The 14873-nt window shown below is 45.6% G+C and overlaps 1 long non-coding RNA gene and 2 other non-coding genes across 3 annotated transcripts; all 3 read right to left on the bottom strand.

Moving 5' to 3' along the window:
- Positions 1 to 8227: 8227 nt before the first annotated feature.
- On the bottom strand, positions 8228 to 10761 carry LOC113243766 (uncharacterized). The gene is made up of 5 exons (XR_007191459.2): positions 10546 to 10761; positions 10322 to 10360; positions 10057 to 10097; positions 9257 to 9438; positions 8228 to 9081 (listed from the first exon to the last, which is right to left on the bottom strand). It is a non-coding gene; the product is annotated as an uncharacterized LOC113243766 (long non-coding RNA).
- Positions 9543 to 9610, bottom strand: LOC113250208 (small nucleolar RNA SNORD52). Its single transcript, XR_003313972.1, has one exon. It is a non-coding gene; the product is annotated as a small nucleolar RNA SNORD52 (small nucleolar RNA).
- LOC113243906 (small nucleolar RNA SNORD48) lies at positions 10203 to 10265 on the bottom strand. Its single transcript, XR_003312243.1, has one exon. It is a non-coding gene; the product is annotated as a small nucleolar RNA SNORD48 (small nucleolar RNA).
- Positions 10762 to 14873: the final 4112 nt, after the last annotated feature.

Below are 14873 nucleotides of genomic sequence, written 5' to 3'. Positions count from 1 at the left end.
CCCTGAGATCAAGAGCCACATGCTCTACTGACGAAGGCAGCCAGGAGCCCCTACATATTTTTATTTTTTTAAAACTCTTTTTTAAAAGATTTTATTTATTTATTTGAGAGAGAGAGAGAGATAGCAAGAGCAGGAGGGAGAGGGAGAAGCAGGCTTCCAACTGAGCCAGGAGCCCCACATGGGGCTTGCATCCCAGGACCTTGGGACCATGACCTGACCATTAACCAACTGAGCCAGCCAGGTGCCCCACTGACATATTTTTGAATACGGAAAAATGTTGACAATTGTTGGGTTTAGCTGTGGGTATGTGGGTGTTCTTTGTACTATTTTTTCGGGTTATTTTAGGGGGGGAGGAGCTAGAGAGAGGGAGAGAGAGAATCATAAGCAGGCTCCACACCCAGTGCGGAGCCCAGTTCAGGGCTCGAGCTCACGATCCTGAGATCATGACTTGAGCCAAAACCAAGAGTTGGATGCTTAATTGACTGAGCCACCCAGGTGCCCCTACCTACTGTTTTAAAAGCCTCAGGGGCACCCGGCTGGCTCAGTCATGAGAGCATGCAACTCTTGATCTGGGTCATGAGTTTGAGGCCCACATTGGATGTAGACCTTATTTTTTAAAAAGTTGCATAATAAAAAGTTTAAAAACTAGTTTTTTATAACAATTGCTTGGCCTCCTTTAGAAGAAAATAACAGGTGTGGAGCACAGCCACTCCCTGTATGCCAGTAGGAAATGGGAAGCGCCCTGACCCCAGTGATTCCTGCTGTTGCAGGCTCTTCAGAGACAGCTCCCACACCTCCCCACCCCACCCTAGTTTATTACCTGATGTCAGCAGATAACTGGGGATTATTGATGACGTCTCTATCTTTGCTACATTCTTTAGAATTTAGTGGCTTACTGTCAGGCAATAATCAGCCTAGAATTGACCCACTACCACCTGAGGTTCACCTGATTGCCAGAAATAATATTTAGCATTTTAAGAGTCAGCAGATACTTTAACCCTTAGGCATAGCCTGTTTCCTTATTCTTTGAGAAATAACACAACAGGGGCACCCGGGTGGCTCAGCTGGTTAAGCATCTGCCTTCAGCTCAGGTCATGATCCCAGGGTCCTGGGATCGAGCCCGGCATTGGGCTCCCTGCTCAGCGGGGAACCCGCTTCTCCCTCTGCCTGCTGCTCCCCCTGCTTGTGTGCGCACGTGCTCTCTCTCACTCTCTCATGAAGAAATAAATAAAATCCTTAAAAGAGAGCAAGAGAAATAACGCAACAATGAATCATGGGAAAGTAGGATGTTAGTGGATGGGAAAGTACTACGATAAACAATCGAACAGATGGCCCTGAGCTGCTCCAAGCCCGATGGCCCTGTGTGCCCCTGGGCAGAGCTGTTCTGGCTGTGGCATTGTAACAGACCAAGGCAAGGGCAGCTCTACGCACGCAGTGCTGAAGGCTGGGGCATCTCACACCATCCTTCGTATTAACTTCCTTTTCAAATTATTCACCTGTTTTTTAAAAAAAGTTATTCACTTGTTTTCTCTGCTCCACTCACTAGTTTTCTATTCAGTTGTTCTGTTATTTAACTTGTTTATTGTGCTTACGTACTCGCTCATCTCAATTTGAGTATTTCTGCTTGTTTTTTTTTTAATTAAAAAATTTTTTTAAAGATTTAATTTGGGGGGGTGCCTGAGTGGCTCAGTTGATTAAGTGTCTGATTCTTGGTTTCTGCTCAGGTCAGGATCTCATGGGTCGTGAGATTGATCCATGTGTGGGGCTCCATACTCTGTGGGGAGTCTGCTTGAAGATTCTCTCCTTCCCTCTGGCCCTCCCCTAAATTGTGCTCTTTATCTCTCTAAATTAAATAAATAAATAAATAATCTTTTATTTATTTTTTAAAATATTTTATTTAACAGAGAGAGTCACAGCGAGAGAGGGAACACAAGCAGGGGAAGTGGGAGAGGGAGAAGCAGGCTTCTGGCTGAGCAGGGAGCCCGATGTGGGGCTTGATCCCAGGATCCTGGGCTCATGACCCGAGCTGAAGGCAGATGCTTAACGACTGAGCCACCCAGGTGTCCCAAATCTTTTAAAAAATGTGTTTAAGAAAATTTTTTGAGAGCGAGAGCAAGCCATCAAATGAACAGGGTGGGGGAGGGGCAGAAGGCGAGGGAAAAAGAGAATCTCAAGCAGGCTCCACAGAGCCCGAGGCAGGGCTCGATCTCACGACCCTGAGAACATGACCCAAGCCGAATTAAAGATTTTATTTTTTTTAAGATTTTATTTATTTATTCGACAGAGAGAGAGACAGCCAGCGAGAGAGGGAACACAAGCAGGGGGAGTGGGAGAGGAAGAAGCAGGCTTATAGCAGAAGAGCCTGATGTGGGGCTGGATCCCATAACGCCAGGATCAAGCCCTGAGCCAAAGGCAGACGCTTAACCGCTGTGCCACCCAGGCGCCCCTAAAGATTTTATTTTTAAGTAATCTCTACACCCAACTTGGGGCTTGAACCTACAACTCCATCATCAAGAGTCGCATGCTCTACTGACTGAGCCAGCCAGGTGCCCCTCACTTGTTTCCTTTCCAAATCCATCTGCTCTTTCTTTGTAATACCCTGTTTGTGCACAATAGATTAAATTCTTTCCTTTATCTCTTTGAACATCCTCAGCCTTCGTGCTGCTATCTGAGTTTCTTCGCTATAAAGTCACCTGCTGTTGGGTCTGCTGACTTGCTCCTGCTGGGGCGGATGCCCAGGGTTTTGGAATCTGGCTCATTTTGGATGTCTTCCAAGGGAGCTCCGTGTGTGAGCTTCGCAGTCTGCACGTGTCCCTGTGGGAGTGACTTAGCGTTTGCCTTTGCTCAGCCCTTCAGAATTCACAGGTCCCAAACCATGTTTTAAAGTTATTAAGAGGGGTGCCTGGGTGGTAGGGGCGCCTGGGTGGCACAGCGGTTAAGCGCCTGCCTTCGGCTCAGGGCGTGATCCCGGTGTTATGGGATCGAGCCCCACATCAGGCTCCTCCGCTATGAGCCTGCTTCCTCCTCTCCCGCTCCCCCTGCTTGTGTTCCCTCTCTCGCTGGCTGTCTCTATCTCTGTTGAATAAATAAATAAAATCTTTTAAAAAAATAAAGTTATTAAGAAATAGTTCAGACATACAAAAATATGAAAAATTATAGTGAGCTCCCATGGAGCCCCTATGTACACACCTCCTTGACTGCCTCACTCTCTACTCACCCCCTGGTCACAGCCCAGGTCACTACCAGCTTGAAGTTAGCATTTAGCAATCCCATGCATTTCTTTCACTATATTATATTTAACTCTAAACAATAGTTAAGCTATAAATATTATTAAACATACATACTACATTTGGGCACCTGGGTGGCTCCGTTGGTGGAGCGACTGACTGCCTTCGGCTCAGGTCATGATTCTGGAGTCCCAGAATCAAGTCCTATGACAAATCCCTGCTCAGCAGGGCGTCTGCTTCTCCCTCTGATCCTCCCCCCTCCTGTGCTCTCTCTCAAATAAGTAAAAATCTTTAAAAAATCTTTAAATACATTATATACTACATATGTATTCTTTTGTAACTTGTCTTTTTTTCCCTTCACATTATGTTTTCGAGAGGTTAATCCATGCTGCCATGTTAGTCATACCACTACGTGTAACACATCACTGCTCTGTGGTATCATATTTTATGAAAATACTACAATTTGTCCATTTTCCTGTTGGCGAACATTTGTTTCCTTCCCCTCTCCCCCTTACAAACAATCACCCATTACCAATAGCCCATCATCACCAAGGACTTTTGTCTACATAATCTCACATACGCATGGAAGTTTGGTTAGGGTGCACTGAAGGTGTATTCCGGAAGTGGGAACATCGTGTTGAAGAGAGTGTGCGTCACACTTCATAGGTATTGCCAAACTGTTTTCCAAATGGATGGTATAAAGTTACAGTTCCACAAACGACGTCCAAAACAGTTCTTACTCCTCCACTCTAGGACTTCCTCACCACCCAAATTACATCCACAAGCTCTGCTGACACAAGTTTCAGTCTCCCCTACAGACGAAGGCATGTGGTTGTGACCCCAGCCGGCAAGCAAAACCTTTACTTCCAACATTGACAGGAGAGCGCCCACCAGCTCCTGGCTTCATGCTATGTGGCTGAGGCGGAATGGACAGTAGATGAGTTCAGAGGCAACAAAGCTAGACCTGGGAGGTCCTTGTTGGGTGGTCCTTGTGAAGACTTTGGCTTTCAGTCTCAGTGAAATGGGAGCCATTGCAGGACACTGAGCAGGCGGGGGGGAGAGACAAGTCCCAAGTCATGGTGCGGAGAGAAACTCTGGCTGCTGTGTGGACATAAGGCCACGATGGGGTAAGGGTGGCAGCCAGGAGACCCTAGGAGGCTTTGTTGGAGTCATGTAGGTGAGCTGAGGAGAGCGCCTACCAGAGCGGAGGTCTGAGATGCAGTCCGATTTGGGTGTTATTTTTAAGGTGACACCAGCAAGATTTGCTGACAAATTGGATATGTAAGGACAGGAGACTATTCAAACGCACATGCACGTATAAGGATTAATGTACACAACAGTCCTCGGTGGTGGGGCGCTGGGCTAGCTCCGTCAGGAGAGTATGTGACTCTTGATTTCAGGGCCATGAGTTGAAGACCCATGCTGGGTGTAGAGCTTACTTACAAAAAAATTTTTTAAAGTCCTTGGTGGTATTGTTTGTAATGGGGAGAAAAAGAAGTAACACACATATTCTCCAACGGGGAAATGGATAAATTGTGGCATATTTGTAAAATAGACTATCGTAGAGCAGTGATGTGTTACATGCAGTGGTGCTAGGACTAACATGGCAGCGCGGATTAACCTCACAAAGATAACATGAAGAGAAAAGGCAAGTCACAGAACACATACATGGTATGTAATGTTGAAGAACACGCACAGCGAGACAAAGTATCGTTTAGAGTTACGTAGAACGTAAAGAAGTCGAGCAAACTCCAAGCGTTCTGAGCAATCAGCAGGGCAGAGGTGTCACCTGGGGGGGCTAACAGACTGGCCGTTGGCTGAGGCTTCCAGAGAGGAGAGGCCTGGAGAGACAGGCGGAGGCCAGGCCCTGGGAGGTTCACTGTCTGTGGCGGCTGAGAGAGGCCAGCCTCTGCCCAGAGTAGTATAGAGAGCTGTGAAATCTGGCCAATGGGTTAGGAGGGCTGTTTACTTCTGAAGTTACTCCTCTTGTAGAGCATGGAATGTTCTGGGATAGAGGTGTTAACAAATCACCATCACTCCTGAGGGGACACGCTGGGGCTCAAGGATGCAGAAGGCTGGAATGTGATTTCCATACCTGAAATAAAGTTCGTGCGACCCTCGCCATGGCTGTAGCTCAATCTTACACCCCAAACCTGGAGCTGGTTCAGGAAGGAGGGTCCCAACACCCGGGGGGAGGACTTGGACCAGACAAATAAGGGCAAGAGAATGCAGAAGAGACCTTACGTACAAGAAAGGAAGTTGACCATCTACTAGTCACTAGTAGGATGAGTAAGTGAAGTACTGACTAGGCTATGCACATTAATGATTAAGCTATTTGAAATAATATAACTGTAGCTAATACCTAAATAGGGTTTAATGTGTGCGAGGCACTGTTTAAGTTCGTTTGCACATATTTAAACCTAAAAACTCTTTGTAAGGGTAGGTACTCTCACCCACTGACAGATGAGGAAACTGTGATAGAGTGGGTAAGTAGCCTAGACAAAGTGTATCAATCTTGCTCCAGGATCTTGACCAGTCCCCCTACACTCCTATGTGATACCATTAACCTAGAAAAATGCACTTACAAATAGAAGTCCCCATATATAGTACCCAGAGACACCCATCAATATAAACAAAGTTTTTAAAGTTTTTTTCCAAAATAAAAATGGACAGAAATGTATATGGAAGGGTGAAATCTAAATTACAGGAAAACAGATGAACAACAACAACAAAAAAATCAAGTTGCAGGGGTGCCTGGGTGGCTCAGTTGGTTAAGCATCGCCTTAGGCTCAGGTCATGATCTTAGAGTCCTGGGATCAAGCCCGTTAGACTCCCTGCTCAGTGGGGAGACTGCTTCTCCATCTCCCTCTGCTCCTTCCCCCTGCTTGTGCTCTTTCTAATAATAAAATCTTTAAAAAAATCAAGTTCCAGTAGGACTACATGAACAATTATTCCATATTTATTAAGTTCAAAAAGATACCAAACATAGCATGTTGTTTAGGGATATATTCAGAGTAAAAGTGCAAGAAAAGTCAGGGAATGGTAACAGCCACAATTCAGCTGGGTAGTTCCTCTGAGTGGGAGGGGTTAAAAGGGAAAATGAATCAAAGGAAGGTTGGTTCAGTTACTGGTAATGTTCTCAAGCCAGGTGACCAGTATAGCAGACAGAAAGGAATTTGAATCCAGACTGATACTTTCTGACCTCAAGCTAATTATCTCACATCCTGAGCCTTCCTTTCGTTGACCCTGAAGTGAGGTAGATAGTATCAAAGTTACAAGGTCGGGTTTTAAGGGTTCAGTGAAGTGAAGCACGTGAAAAGCTTAGCGCAGATCCAAGCACTGCTGGCCGTGAAGATCAAACAGGATGATGCCTGAGAGCCAAACACAGTTACGTGCTTGGGACCTTGTATCATAAACTAGTACGTTCTTAGTGGTACTAATTCAGAAATCCATGGAGGAATAAGTCCAAGTCTCCTCCTACCCTCACCCACCCCAGTCTCAATCCCCTCCACAAAAGTAACCTTGACTGATAACAGACTAGTTTGGTTCTTGTCTTAAGAACAAAAACCCAAGTGAGGGATTTAAAGAATCTTAATTAAGTATTACCTACTTTAATCCACAAAGTTTTAGAGAACAAGTCCCTTTTAAACAGGACTAATCCTAAGGTTTTGGGCCAAGGACTGAAGCCCAGGGAATCCTTTACTAGGGAACAGCAATAGGAGCAGCCAACTGCACTCTCTCTTCCAGGGAGTACCAACCAGGGCAATGTCAGGAAAAAATAAAACTAGCAAAGGTGATTAAGTAAAATAAAGGTTGGGGGAAATCTTTCCTAATTTATTAAGATTTATTTTAGAGAGAAAGAGAGCTAGCATGTGCACAGGCAGAGGGGCAGAAGAACCTGATTCCTTGCTCCATTCCACAACCCTAAGGTCATGACCTGAGCTGAAATCAGATCATTCAAGTGACTGACTACACCACCTAGGCACCCCAATCTTTTCTAATTTAAAGTGGTGGTGGGTATCTGCATGGTTCAGTGGGTTAAGTGTCTGACTTTGGCTCAGGTCATGATCTTGGGGTCCTGGGATGGAGCCCTATGTAGGCGTCCCTGCTCAGCAGGGAGTCTGTTTGTCTCTCACTCTGCCCCTCCCCAGGCTTGTGCTCTCTATTTTAAAAAATTGAAGTAAAAAAGTGGTGGAGACCAAGCTATAAATGCTCAGGAGGCAGGGGTGTCTGGGAGGCTCAGTTGGTTGGGGGTCTGCCTTCAGCTTAGGTCTGTCTCCAAGTCCTGGGATGAAGGCCAGGCCCTGCAGGTTCCCCACTCAGGGGGAGTCCGCTTCTCCCTTTCCCTCCCACCCTCCCATGCTGTCCCTCTCTTGCAAATAAAATCTAAAAAAAAAAAAAAAAAAAAAAGGTTCAGTAGGCAAATACAGAAGAAATGTTAATTTTTAAGAGATGATTAAGTAGGGGCATCTGGCTGACTCAGCTGATGGAACAAAGGACTCCTGATCTCAAGGTCTGAGTTCGAGCCCCACATTGGGGGTAGAGATTACTTAGTGACAAGTTAAAAAAAAAGACTAAAAAGTAGTAGGAGTTAATAGCACCAAACTGGTGCCAAAAGTTACCCCTGGGAGTAGTGATGACAGGTATAGGGAAAACAGGCAACCTCATGCGGACACGGATGTCACCGAGCATAAACTCGTACAACCTTATGGAATATACTGTGCATTGTTTTACATGCTTAAATCCTTTGAAAATTCTACTTTTGGAAGTGTAGTCTACCACACAACTTCCGATGGGTTCAAGAAACAGGGAATCAGCACTGGTTATACAGCATGACTAGAAACCTAAATGCCCCCCTCCCACGAACTGGATAATTTAGAAGTTTTATAGCAACAGAAATTTGTACATGCTGGTGGAAAATCATCCTTGAAATAACAGACAAGTATGAATATGCTTTCTTTCCCAATTTTTACTGTGGTGAAACACACATGAAACTTACCAACTTTTTTAAAGACTTTATTTACTTGACAGAGCTAGAGAGAGAACACAAGCAGGGGGAGCCATGAGAGAGGGAGAAGCAGGTTCTCCACGTAGTCAGGCTCCAGCCCACCCCAGGACCCTGGAATCATAACCAAAGGCAGACGCTTAAGCAACTGAGCCACCCAGGCACCCCCATCTGAACCATTTTTAAGCACACAATTCAGTGGTATTAAGTACATTCTGTAATCTTGAGCAACCATCACCACCATTCATCTCCATAATTCATCTTGAAAAACAAACTCTTTATCCATCAAACTCCCCATTTACCCCTTTCCTCAGCCCCTGGCAACCACGATGGGTATATACGCTTTTAAATATAGACCCAAAAGCTTTTAAATATAGACCCAAAAGGCCAACTAAGCATCTGTGTTAGTCTTTCAACACCCTAAAAACCTTATTTGTTAACATCTAGTCCATTAAAATCCTATGGCAGACCACCTAATTTTAGTGTCAACCTAGTTTTAACTTTTTGTACACAGTTGCAAAGAGGTATAGCTAGCTGTCAGCTGTGATGCTCATTCACAGACGGTTACCTTTCACTTCCCGAAATCTTTTTGTACCACCTCGTTTTTATGGAAACCAAACTTTTATTTTGCTTTAAAATATTTTATTGGAATCCTTTTCATAAGAACAAGTATTTACATTAAACAAGTCTAATTGGTCTAAAAATATTTAAGCGTCTCAATATTTCTGGACAGTTTCTTTCCTCCAGTAAGTTGACAGCTGCTCACACAGGTTAATGCAGGAAAGCCAGAAGGATGTCCTAGGATCTGCCCAACACCAGATAGGAGATATCCTCTGCATTAACAAAACCCTGAAATTTCAAAAGAGAACATATATTAGAATGATGCAGGCAAATGGAATTGAAACCTGAACCTGGGCACGTAGGGGAAACTACACCAGTGGTTTCAAAGACCCTCAGAGAAATGCTCGTGGTCCAAGAAGGTTATTGTTACCACTCTGGGGCTGCAAGAAAAAAGGGCACTCACCATAGTAGCCAGGGAGAAAGAATGTGGCTCTTCACTGCTCATCACAGCCTGGAGGTTCAAGTGGCAGGAGCCATTACCTAGTCGTCACAGACATCTCTACACAGCATTTCTCCAAGAGGACGAACTCCACCTTAACCCACCAGATCGGTACCTCATCTGAAAGGGCTTCCAGAATAATCATGCTAGAAAGATGAAAACAGGACAGACAACCAATGAGAAGGACAAACCAAGTTTAGGCCCCCTTGTCGGCCCCTTCTCTGAAACTCAAGTATCCAGTTCTCCAAATGAGTCAGAATTTAATTTTTGACATCAAGACCAGCATCAGAGACTCTAGTCTGAGAGATCATCATTCCCATTTAAGGAGACCTGGGTCAGGGGAGGCCATGCTGGGAAGGGATGTAATACACTGAAAGGCAACTGCCCCAGTATAAAGATGTATTAAATGAAGAGTAGAGATAGAAATGGGAATAAAGTGGGGGGGGGGGGACACACACCTCAGAACTGGAAAAAAAAAAAAAAAAAAAAAAACCTCCACCAAGGGAACCCAGAACGTAGGAGTGTACAGTAGGAAAGTAGGTTTAACCAGGCTAGGACAAAAACACGGGGAGTTACAAAGGATTTTTCAATAGTCACAAAAGAAATGTGAACCAAAAAAAGTAGTCCTTGGAAAGTCCCCGGTAAAACTTGCATTGCTTCCCGTGTTCATTAGAAAACAGGTTCCATACTTGCCCCATGAAAGAGAGAGCTTTGGAGACAAGATGGTGAGACGCACTGAGAAGGATCTCACACCTAATACTCACGTTCATTCAACGGTAACGCACCGGCGGACATCTTAAAACACCTAACGGATAAATCAAACACAGGGATTCGTTACTAGTGAAGGTTCTCAGCCACCAGCTTCTCCCCAGCCCACGTATTAGGAAACCCCAGCCCGGGGGAGGGAGATGGTCAGCGCGCTGCGGTGATGGCGTCAGCGAGACACTCGGAGTCACCTGGGTTCATCATTACCCCCGTCTTCCCCCAGGACCACCACCAGCCACTCCATCTCGCAGTCAATCCACTCACCCTCGTGGTGCTGCGGACCAGCCTGCGAGGACCAGGGGCCTGGGAAGAAACAGGGCGTCAGCCGAGGCCGGGACGACTCCAGCCAAGTCCCCCCTGACCTGGGCTGGGTCAGTTCCAAACAGTGGCGTCATGGACGCATCAGAAACTCTAGTCTGTAATGGCAGTTCATCCTGCTCAGCCCGAGACTGCGGCCCCCTCAACCGGTAGGGCCCCGAGATACCTACACGCAGGAAGCCGTGCGAAGACAGCGCAGGACGCCGGGGCCGCCGCCTCCCCTTGGTGTAGGGGAGGGAGCCCCAGCTGCTCCCAGCAGCACCGCAACATGCCCAAACTGAAGGAGTCAGACCGTCGCACAAAAAGAGCGGCGATGGCGGGGCCCAGCTATTTATAGCAGCGTGCGGTTGGGGGCCTGACCGGCATGGCTGTCTTCGTCGATGCCGGGCTCGACCCACGGCCTCTTCCCCTTCGTTCGTCCAAACAAGAATAAACCAAGTGAAAGAGAGGCCAGGGGTGAATGTTTCACACTCTTCCGGGCAAATATTAGGGCATATTTTGTTAATTTTGAAAAACAAAAGACGGATGACTGTCTTTCGACTGGCCGGGCCGGACGCATGCGCAGCTGAGCTCACTTCCTTAGTGGCCGCCCCACGCAGGCTAGTACCCCCTGGAGTAATGACCTATGGACCTGTCTCTCGTCCTCACCGGTGCCCGCGTGGGATCCAGGTCCCTCCAGGAGGCTGTCACCCGCTTCGTCTAGCCAGCGAAATCTGAATTCGCAACCCACTCGAGCCCTCAGACCTGTCAGGCACATTAACCTTAGTGTCTTTTTTTTTTTTTTCTTTAACAGCTTTAAGATATAAATGACATACAAGAAACAATTTCAAAAACACCGTTTGAGGGTGCCTGGATGGCTCAGATGGTTAAGCGTCTGCCTTCGGCTCAGGTCGTGATCCTAAGGTCCTGGGATGGAACCCTGCATCTGGTCCCTACTCTGCGGGGAGTCTGCTTTTCCCTCTCTCACTCTGAATCTGTGTCTCATGAATAAATAAATAAAATATTTTAAAAAATAAAACAAAATACACCACTTGAAAAAAAACACCATTTGATAAGTTTATTTATCTATTTTCAGGTATTTTTATTTATTTTTGCTAGAGAGAGCGCGCGACTATGAGCAGGAGGGGAGGGGCAGAGAGAGAAGCAGGCTCTCCACTGAGCAGGGAGCCCTATGCGGGGCTCCATCCCAGGACCCTGGGATCATGACCTGAGCTGAAAGCAGACGCTTAGGGGGCTGAGCCACCCAGGCGCCCTGCTCCCCATTTGATAAAGCATTCTAACCTCTTTAAAGTGTACAGTTCAGTAGTGTTGAATGTATTCACGTTGCTGTGCAACCGATCTGCAGAACTTTCTTATTTTACCGTACTAGAACACGATACCATTAAAGTACTCCATTAAGCTAAACTACTCCCGTTAGACTACACCCCATTTCCTGTTTCATGTTCTCTTTATGAGCAGTGCGTGGCCTGGGAGTTGGCTGAACAGCAGACATGTTCAGTACACTCGATATAGCACCATACATCTCGGCGGTGGGGGGGGGGGGGTTGGAAGCAAAACAAATTATGGTGGTGTAGCAACATCCAGGCCCTGTTCTCCCTTTGCTAGTTTTTGCTCCCCCAGAAATCTGGTCATTTGCTCTTGGCCACTTAATCCATCAACTCATAAATTATCTCAGATCCCACCTTCCTGGACACTTCTATACCTCCTCATTTATTAATGCAGTTAATGTTTGGTCATGTATGTTGACATCTTCATCTTTTGTGAGAAAGCCACTTACGTGAGGGGATGAGTTGGGGGTTCCAGAACATAGGAAATCAGTCTTTTTTTTCCCCCTTAGTAATCTTTACACCCAACATGGGGCTTGAACTCACGACCCCAAGATCAACAGTCGCATGCTCTTATCAACTGAACCGGCCAGGCGCCACCAAAATTAGTCTTAAGTCACATAATTTAGGCACAGTGAACACATTAAAATTTGGAAGGAGGCCACTGTGGGTGTAGGAAATAAATCTTTTACTTCTGCAGTCATCATTCATTCGGCCTCCCTTGCCCCACGATTTCAGACTTCCATCAAAAAATCTCTCCCAAGGGGCACCTGGCTGGCTCAGTTGGGACAGTATACAACTCTTGATCATGGGGTAGTGAGCCCCAACTTGGATGTAGAGTTTAAGAACAAAAATAAATAAAAATAAAGAATAAAAACAAAAAAATCTCTTCCAAGAATCCTATAGTATTCACTTGTACATTTGATACATTTCTCAGCTCCCAGGGGCTGAGTTCCACCCATAGCTGATGTTGCAAAGTAACTTTGCTTTAAGTTCCAAGATGTGTGTATGTGCAGTGAGGCGAGGCGATGATTTCTCATGTTGTTTTGTTTTTTTAAAAAAACATTTGGAGGGTTTTTTGTTTGTTTTTCAAACATTTGGTGGTGGGTTGTTTTTTTTTTAAGGGTTTTGTTTTAACTCTCTACACCCAACATGGGGCTCAAACTCAGGACTCCGAGATCAAGAGTTGCATGCCCTTCAGGTGCTCCTGAATTCTCATATTCTTTTTTTTTTTTTAAGATTTTTTTTATTTATTTGACAGAGACAGCCAGCCAGCGAGAGAGACAACACAAGCAGTGGGAGTGGGAGAGGAACGCTGGGATCACGCCCTGAGCCGAAGGCAGACACCTAACGACTGCGCCACCCAGGCACCCCACGAATTCTTCTATTCTGATGTTGTTTCCTAAAGAACAACTTCCCAGCCTCAGGGATTCTCCTTTTTGAACCATTAAGCTGTCCTGGGAGATTTCCCTAACCTCTACCACAGCTGCTGCGTTAATCAACACTCCAAGGCCTTTCAAGCCTTCAGGTTCCCCTTCACAGCAGAAAGACCCTTCCCACTAACTGCTGCTCCTCCAAGCCCGGACAACTTCTTCCCTCTCCCATGCCCCCAGCCCTCTAAAGATGTAATCAGGAGCAGCTTCTGATGCAATCAGTTTTCTCAACATTGCCTGCACATTAGAAACACTCAGGCAGCTTGAATTCTCTACAATGCCTTAGCCCACTCCCAAAGATTCTGACTCCTAGTGGAGGCCTGACAGTGGGTATTTTTTTAGCCTCCCCCAATGATTTTTAACACACCACCAGGTTGGAGAAATATGTCTCCAATAGCTTGCAGCTATTTATTCTCTCTACACCTGGCAGGTTGCGGGGGTCAATAAAAGGTACGAAAGCCCACAACTCCTGCTGCTGCAGCAGTTCAAGTGCACTTCCTACAGCCTATGGTAGGAGCCTGCAGTGTTACATAGTTCATTATTTTGTAAGACCGGCCTTTGAGAATTGGTCCAGGAACCAAAAGAACTTACTATATTTCTTCTCCTTTACAAGCTTTCAAGGAGGGCTTCCTCTACTTTGTCATTCCTAAAGCATTGGATTTTTCCTAGAGGGTGAAGATTTATTGAAACAGAACTTGAATTTTAATTTGTTTTTATTTTGGAGTAGTTATTTCCAGCATCAGTATTGGGGAGGCAGGAGGTTGGGATTCTATCAGGCTAAGGAAAATGTTAAGGACCTTTAATCTAACTGCTAGGGCAGGAAGAATCCCCTAGGGAAGGGTTTGTATGGTAGAAAGCCCATTTCCTTGATCTTGTCAGCTCTATGCTCTAATTTGATGTTACTTTAAAGTCCTACAGTTTTGAGAATGTCCCTAAAAGGAAAAGGAGGTTACTGATCGTTGCAACTGGGGTAAAACCATCCCTTAGAGCCAGACAGGAACCCAATGTCAACAGTGTTCAGGCAGTGTGGAAAAAACCCCAGCACTTGTTGCTAATTTGCCCTGGATGTAGTTGAGGTGACCACTTCCACATGTTAATCTATAAAAAAATTTTAAAATACCTAATTAGAAGGAGGGGAGATGAGAATTACTGAAGATTACTGGGGTGAAGCAAAGAAGCTGCTTCATTGTCATGCCCCCCAAACCCTCAGACTCTCCCTCCTCCATGCCCCTGCTTGGGTAAGTGCAGCTGGGGTGACCATGGCTGAAGATGCTGCTTGTCTACGGCACGTTTCTGCTCAAAATGATGTAGAACTTTAAAAGTGAGGTCATTCAGACAAACTGCTTTATTTTAAAATGAGACAACCAAAACTAAGGCTCAGTAATTTGCACTTGGTCACCCAGCTGGGATTTACAGAGCTACACTGTGAACCTGCATCTCCTTTTTGCTGCTTTACACACCCCAACATCATTCATAACCTAAATAAAAGACTAGAAGACTCACAGCTCAGCGGGGACAAATTAAGGGCTCTGCACACATTAAAAGTGAGAGAATAAGGAACCATGAACCTCTCTCAACACTGCCTTTATTTTTTTTTTATTTTTTAAAAATATTTTATTTATTTATTTGACAGAGAGAGAGACAGCTAGAGAGGGAACACAAGCAGGGGCAGTTAGAGGGGGAGAAGCAGGCTTCCTGCTGAACAGGGAGCCCAACGCAGGGCTCAATCCCAGGACCCTG

This window comes from Ursus arctos, unplaced genomic scaffold (genome assembly GCF_023065955.2).
Source record: "Ursus arctos isolate Adak ecotype North America unplaced genomic scaffold, UrsArc2.0 scaffold_31, whole genome shotgun sequence".
In the NCBI taxonomy this organism is placed as follows: Eukaryota; Metazoa; Chordata; class Mammalia; order Carnivora; family Ursidae; genus Ursus; species Ursus arctos.
The sequence above is the reverse complement of the archived record's forward strand: the minus strand, read 5'-3'. Positions and strand labels throughout refer to the sequence as shown.